The sequence below is a fragment of the Talpa occidentalis genome, unplaced genomic scaffold (assembly GCF_014898055.3).
Source record: "Talpa occidentalis isolate TD23 unplaced genomic scaffold, MPIMG_talOcc4v2.1 talOcc4.12, whole genome shotgun sequence".
In the NCBI taxonomy this organism is placed as follows: Eukaryota; Metazoa; Chordata; class Mammalia; order Eulipotyphla; family Talpidae; genus Talpa; species Talpa occidentalis.
The window spans coordinates 80,082,516-80,088,999 of NW_023601212.1; positions in this window are offsets into that span (position 1 = coordinate 80,082,516).

The window sequence follows — 6,484 nt, forward strand, 5'->3', positions numbered from 1 at the left end:
TCGTTATTTTCCATTTTTTCTTTATTAGCTTCATCCAAAATGAAGTGGCATCTTGCTGTGGTTTTGAGTAGCGTTTCCCTGCAGGTTAATAATATGGAGATTCTTCTCATGTTCTTAGTGACCATTTGTCTATTTTCTTAAGAGAAATGTCAGTTTAAGTTCTTTGCCCATTTTGAAATTGGGTTAGTTGTCTTTGTCATTGAATTCTGAGAATCCTTTATATATTCTAGATACTGGGCTCTTCTGTGATACGTGAATTGCCAATATTTTCTCCCATTCTGTAGTTCATCTTTTCATTTTCATGAATGGGGCAGCCTGGCTCTGAGTCTGCACCCATAAGCTCAGCCCTAACAGTCACCCAGAGCAGTAGGACATGGAGGTGGGCATAATAAGGAGGTTCCTTTCCTGGTCCTTCGCCTTTCTGAGCCCCCTTTTACCTCTGGAGGAGGTGGGAGAGAGGTGTCTCCATAGCCTAGCTCAGGACACAGGACCAAGTTCTGAGAGCAGGGGGTGGGGGAGACAGTGGCTGAGGAGGGGAGTATTCCAAAAGAGCTCTCCCTCCACTGGCCTTGCTCCTTCTTGCTCTCTAAGAGTGGTTTCCTGGAAATCAAGGACTCAGCTGCCAAGGAACTTGTCAGACCTGTTTGAGTCCAGCCAAGCTGGAGAGGGTGGCCTCATGGGTACCTGCCTACCTGCCTGGCAGCTAGCTGCAGGCTACCCTGCCTCCTGACACCAAAAGTCTGCCTGCCCTGCAGGGACCCAGCTTCCTGAGGACACAGGGTGGCCGGTGGGGAAGGCCAGCAGGGGCTCTGTTGGGCTCAGAAGTGGAGACTGGGGTCCATTCTTTGGCTCATTCATTCCCCTGCCCTTCAGTCATCCAGAGAGATCACTAATGTCAGTAACACCCCTCTCTGTCCTCACAGGGTTGGGGAAGGGTAGGCCACAGATGTGGTGTGCCCTAGCTCTAGTGGCCTAGGGAAAGGAAAGTGGGCCTGCAGTAGGCCTGCAGGGAGGGCTGAGCCCCTGGAGAGTGATAAGCCACTGTGAGCTGTCGGTGGCTCTGAGGCCTCCCCTCTGCCTCTCCATTGCATCACTTGCTCGTCTGATGGCAGAGAGGTGGACGGAACTCCTCTCCCTCCAACTGGCCTATTGGTGTTCTTGACTGAGGCCACTACCAGCTGCCTTTAGTCTCCATGACTCCATCTAGTTTTCCAGGGTTGGCTCTCCCAAATGGGGCCCCCCATTCCTCCTCTGGCCCAGGCAACTGGGGTGGTTCATAGGGCTGTCCCTTTCAGGTGTGGGGGCAAAGGCTCCTGAAGTCCTGAGAGATACTGGGAGAAGCACATATGCTGATGCCACCCTACCTTGCCTGAGTCATACCTGGAATCACCATTTTAAAAGGTACAAGATTTCCTTGGGGCCTCCCTAACCTTCTCCTGCGCCACCACCCTCTCAGCTCTGCGCTCCAGCTGCATAACTTGATTCAGTTCCCTGAGTGTCTACATTCCCTTCTGCCACAGGGCCTTTGGATAGGCTGTTTCTTTCCACCTGGAACACTCTCTCATCCAGCACCACCCCCTCTTTTGCTCAGTTACCCCTGATGTAAATTTTGCTCTTGGCTCAACATCACATCCCCAGGCCCTGATGCCCAGAGTAAGTCAGATCCCTTTCCATGCATTTTGATGGCACCCAGCATGTTTTCTGGGGGAGATGTAAGCGGTGGCTATCTTCCCCATAGGGCTACAAGCCCTTGAAGGCGAGATCAGGTTGGTTTTTGCCAACCACTGTACTCCTGGCACCCTGCACGGGACCTGGTACATAGCAGATTCTTGGGAAACATTTAACTAACTGTACGAGGCCCAGAGAGCAGACCCAAACCACACACAGTCTCTGGAGACAGCTTCCAGGCCAGTTACTCAGGCCCTCTGCCTGCAAGATGACACTCCAGCCAGAGGCTGAGTGATGCCAAGGCCTGTAGTCAGTCCAGGCCACCCCTGGGGCTCCCCAGGGCCCACCCTGTCTGTCTGTGTCTTAATCTTCTAAGAAGAGGACCCCCTGGCACTTGGGGTGCCATCAGCAAAACCTGGCGTTGTGGCCATTTTGGGCCTACCTGGCATGCTGCATCAGCGGGATCTGTCTCGTGAGCTGAATAGACTGGCTCTCCTGGAATTCTCTTGGCCCTAAGCAGGGGCTGGTAGACGATGGGCAGTCAGCCCAGGCAGGGACAAGACAGGCCTTCGTGTCCCCAGGGAGCTGGATGAGGGATCCGGCCCTGCCCTGGCCCTGCTGGCTCCGCCAGCCAGCTGGGCCTCATTGAGGGTAATTAGCCCAGCGAGACGCCCGGTCTTGGCGTTTCATTTTCCACTATGATCTGTCAGCCGGGGCCTTCGGACAGTGGCCCCCGTATAAATCACAAGGGGGTCGCTGTTAAGAGAAACGGCAAATTCCTTCCACCCGTGTGGCTGGCTAAATTGACTCTGAGGGCAGATTCCCTTCTGGCGCTCACTCAAGAATGGCCAAGTTCTTTGAAGGTCCTTCCAGGACGGACCCCAGGGGCCTGGAGCCAGCCGGGCGGGGAATCTCCCCCGGAGCCTCTGTTGACCGCAGGAGGGCGGGGGCACCTCCAGAACTCTGCCTGCCAGGCACCACCATCACTCCACGTCCCCATGGCAACCCTGGGGGTGACTACTCACCTTTTTAACAGCCAGAAAGTGGCTGGGGTGGTGGGCTGCTGTTGTCCTCAGTGAGGGACACCAGCCCTCAGAGCTGTGAAACCTCCGGACGGAATTTCAGGCTTGGGGTGGTGAATTTCATGCGGTGGGGTTCCGAGGGGATGCCCCAATAGTCACAGAGTCTGGTGGGAAATTCTATCCCATTCCTGCTGCCAGCCAAGCCCTGGGCTGGGCCAAGATTTCTGTCTGGCTGAGAATTAGTCTGGTGCCCCAGGGACCCCCAAATGTCTGTTTTTGTGCATTTGTCTCATCTTCTCTCTCACATAAAATTCACCTTTGACCAAAGTGGGGGGATAAAAATCTTGCAGACTTTTGCAAAGGTCAGTGACCTGTGCTGCTCTCGAGCCTGACGGCCTGAGTTTGCATCTGGCGCCACCCGTTCTAGGTAGGTGACCTTAGGCAAGTCATTAACCTCACTGTGACTCAGTTTCCCTATTTGGAAAATGGAGCTAATAATAGTGCTAACCTCACAGGATGGCTCCTTCCTTCATGCATGCCGGGCCTGGGGGTCCAGTGAACAGAATAGATATCATCTCGTCTCTCACGGAGCCTGCAGCCGGGGGAGGCAGACACTAAGACCAGTGAGGACATTATCATGCAGGAAGGGCTGAAGATGGCAGAGAGGTGGAGAGGTGGGGACTTACCTTTGTAGGTCATGGCGTTTTGTCCCAGAAGTGAGACAGCCAGCTAAAACGGAGTCATTGTGTATGTCGTGTTAGTTTCTGTTTACGGCATGTGGAACTGGCTTTTCACTTTTGGTAGTGAGGTGTTTAAAAAGATTTCTTTCAAATAAATGCACATACATTAAGGAAACGATTAATGTAAGCAATATTTAGCAACAAGTTGAATGGGAATCACTGAGGTTTGGGGAGATCTGAAAGATTCTAGGAATCTAGAAACCAAACTTTCTGGAAAAATGGGTTCTAGGGCCCCTATACTGAAAATACACTTTGTAATATCAAGTGCAAATTCCCTTGAGTAAAGACACTCTATCCTGGACCCAAAACCAGTTGCACGGGGCCATGGGAGTGGCTGCTTGCTGACAGATGGACAGGCAGGCTCCCAGCCATTTGAGAGTTATTGCTGGAAAAGCACATAAACTTGGAGTTCATTGTCAAAGCCAACTCCCTGGGTGATTCGGGCACCAGCTCAGTTCTGCATCCTGGGCCACTTTGCACCATGTGGACCACACCCATTTCACCCCCTCCAGTCTCTCCCCGCTTGGCACCGTGGGGGGCTCTCAGGTGTGTCTGCTTGTTGAGGGCCGAACAGTAGGATCCCAGCCCTTCCTTCTTGGTCCACTGGGGTCACCCAGTCATACTTGCTGGGTGCAGGAAGGAGCCATCGGCACTGCGGCCCCCAGCCTCTCCGTGGGTCAGCAGGCCTCACTGACCAGAAGCTGAGGTCACATAGCAGGTGGATGTGGTGGCTAAAGGAAACTGATGTCAGCTGAGGATGCATTCATGGAGTGGCCTCAGTCAGAACTTGGGAGGAGATGGTCCCATCCTCTGCTTCTGGGGTGCAAAGACAGTCAGAGGCAAGCCCCAGGGCCACAAGACAGTATGGGGGATGGGTGAGGCTGGGGGTGTCCTGTGAGTCCCTGTGGGCAGGGTGGGGATAATCATCATCAAACCCTTGTCCAGGGGTAGAAGGTGGGATTGGCTTGGGTGTTCCAGAAGACAGAGCTGAACAGGCAGCTGGGAGCAACAGGGACCCAGCCTTCGAACTAAGCTCAGGAAGGACCTTCTGACAACCTGAGCCACCCCAGAGCCAGGCGCCACAGTGGGGAGTGAGCTGCCTGGGACTGGAGGTATGGGGCCAACAGCGGCCTGCACAGAGCAGGCTGGCTTTTATTTTTATTTTTTTAAAGATTTATTTATTCATGCATACAAGAACCAGGGTACAGGCCAGATGCAAGGGAGGGTGAGAGGATTCCCCAGAGACAGAGCAGGGAACAGAGCTGGCAGACGACTGAAAGCACTGCTGAGGGAAGCAGCGGGCGAGACTGGAGAGGTCTGCCGCGCCATGTGGGATTCTTGCCAGAGGGCCGGGATCGAACCGGTGCTGCAGAGCCTGCGGACTTTTAGAACCTGGGTGGCTCCCCAGGACAGAAAGATGGGGATACATAAAGCACCTAGCCCGTTGCCTAGCACACAGGGGGTGTCCCTGTCTCTCACACCAGCCTGGTCTCTGGACAGCCCAAATAGAATCACTGGCTTAGCTGGAAGGGCCCTGCAGGGCCCCCGGGTTACAGAGCGTTCCATGGACAGGTGAGGAGGCTGAGACCCAGAGTGACGCTTCCCGGCTCTAGACCTTTCACAATCCCTCTTTCTATTTGTCCCCCAGGAACATCTCTGTCCAAAACCTGCCACTGGGGTGATGGGTGCTAATGTTGGTGGGGCCAGAGAGGGGGACCACACTTTAACATTCTTGGGAGATGAAGTGGGATTTCAGACCTGTGGCAGGTAGTGGGGGGATGTGGGACTCCTTAGCTGGGAGAGGACATGCAGGAGAGTTGCTGTGTCTTCCTCCTCTGGGTCCCAGATCTCTCTGTGCCATGAGGACACTGGACTGGACTGGGGGGTGGGGAGGGGGGCGTGTGGGTGTGAGCCTGGCGACAGGGCTGGGAGGCAGAGGCCAGCCTGGAGCCACCCTAATCTGGGGCTTAGCTCTGACTTCAAAGCTGGCGGCTTCAGCTTCACTGGAATGTCCAGCTATAGTGGGAGTGGAGGGGAATGCCTGGTTCCCATCAAGTTCCAGAGAGTAACTGTGGCCTCTTGGGGGCCGCGATGGGGGGAGGAGTGACAGGGGGCAGGGTTGGGAATCTCAAAGATGGCATCTGGATTGGAGGAACCCCATTTCCTTAAGGCTGTGTGACCTCGGGCCAGCAGCTTAACCTCTCTGGACCCTGAAATTTTTCATCAGAGAAATAGAGTGATGGTACCTCCCTTCCAGGGCAGTACCTGGTGCAGTGCCTGGCCTGGGGTGGGGGGGACCCCAGTCTACCTGAGTTGGTATGCGAGCAGTGCGCTGGCTGTGAGGGCAGCCCTTGTGGCCCCACAGCGCCATCTACTGGCAGCCGAGCAGCTGTACTGGCTCCGGCGTCCCCCAGGTCTCCTGGTCTGGATACTGTCTGAGCTTAAGGGTGCACCGGTCTGAGCTCAATTAGGGGCCAGACAAGACCAAATGTGAGTCCTAGTAGCTCCAATGACCAGCTGAATGACAGAGAAAGATCTTTAACTTGAATTTCCATTTCCTGCAACAAACCCAGGGGCAGGACATGCATCCACATATATGACTCCCAACCAAGGGGAGCAGAGCCCATCACTCTCCCCATTGATAGAAAACTAAGGCAAGAGAGGGTAGGATACTGGCCCTCGGCCACAAAGCCAGGAAGTGGCAGATCTGGGATTTGAAGCTGCTCTGGCTTCTCACCACTGGCCCCAGGAAGATGCTGCTAATGTAGCTGCTGCCTTGCGTGGCAACAGGTAAGAGGTACCCCCAGTGATTCGGCTAAAACTCTTGGCTCAGGCGGGATGTTCTGGCGACCCCAGCACAGGATGGGCAGTTCTTCTGGGTTCACACTATGCCCTACGCACGAGCTGTGGGAGTGGGCAAGTCACTCACACTGGAGGTCAGTGTCCTCGCCAGTGACTTGGCGTGAGGGTCAGAGGCACGAGGGGCACTTGGCCCTGGGCAGCCAGGAGCTCTGTGTTGATGTCCTTGCTCTGAGGAGGTGGGTCCCTGCACCC